Here is a 630-nt window from a genome sequence, read left to right on the forward strand (position 1 = left end):
GCTGTGAACAAAAGGACAGATTTTTTTTTTCTGTATCTCTGAGAGCAGGACTTCAGTCTCTGAACTCAAAAAGTTCTTCTTTTTACTTTGCGATGTCATTTATGAAAGGACACTTCCTGGTATGTGGGGCAGGAAACACAGCCTTATATGGTGTTTTTGGGATGGTAATTATGCTAATCACCTCTCTACATGTAAGAGCACCTGGATACCATTCATCAGTTTACGCAGCTCATTTAAACACTTTTCCTGAAGATAGAATATTTTGTTGAATCTGACGTGACATGTTCGTATACGAACCGTTCGTACGAACAAAAGTAAGAGAAATTTAGGATAAGAACATGTTTTTGTATGAGGCCCAATGAAACTATTGTCATTCACATCACATTTTCATGAGGTGGAACCCACGGTCTGGTTTAAGCCCAGAGCAGTATAGTAAACACAATAAATATTTAAAAGTAACAACAAATTAAAAGAGGATCACAAACAGTGGTAAATGATGGTAATGGAAGCAACATGAGCCACATGAACACAGCAGAATGAGTGGTCTGCAGTGGTCTGCAGTGGTCTGCAGGATGAAGAGTGATTTGGTGTCAGTATGGTAGTTGGTAGTCAGGTGTTTCAGTGCAGAAT

The sequence above is a fragment of the Austrofundulus limnaeus genome, unplaced genomic scaffold (genome assembly GCF_001266775.1).
Source record: "Austrofundulus limnaeus strain Quisiro unplaced genomic scaffold, Austrofundulus_limnaeus-1.0 Scaffold2850, whole genome shotgun sequence".
NCBI classification, from domain to species: domain Eukaryota; kingdom Metazoa; phylum Chordata; class Actinopteri; order Cyprinodontiformes; family Rivulidae; genus Austrofundulus; species Austrofundulus limnaeus.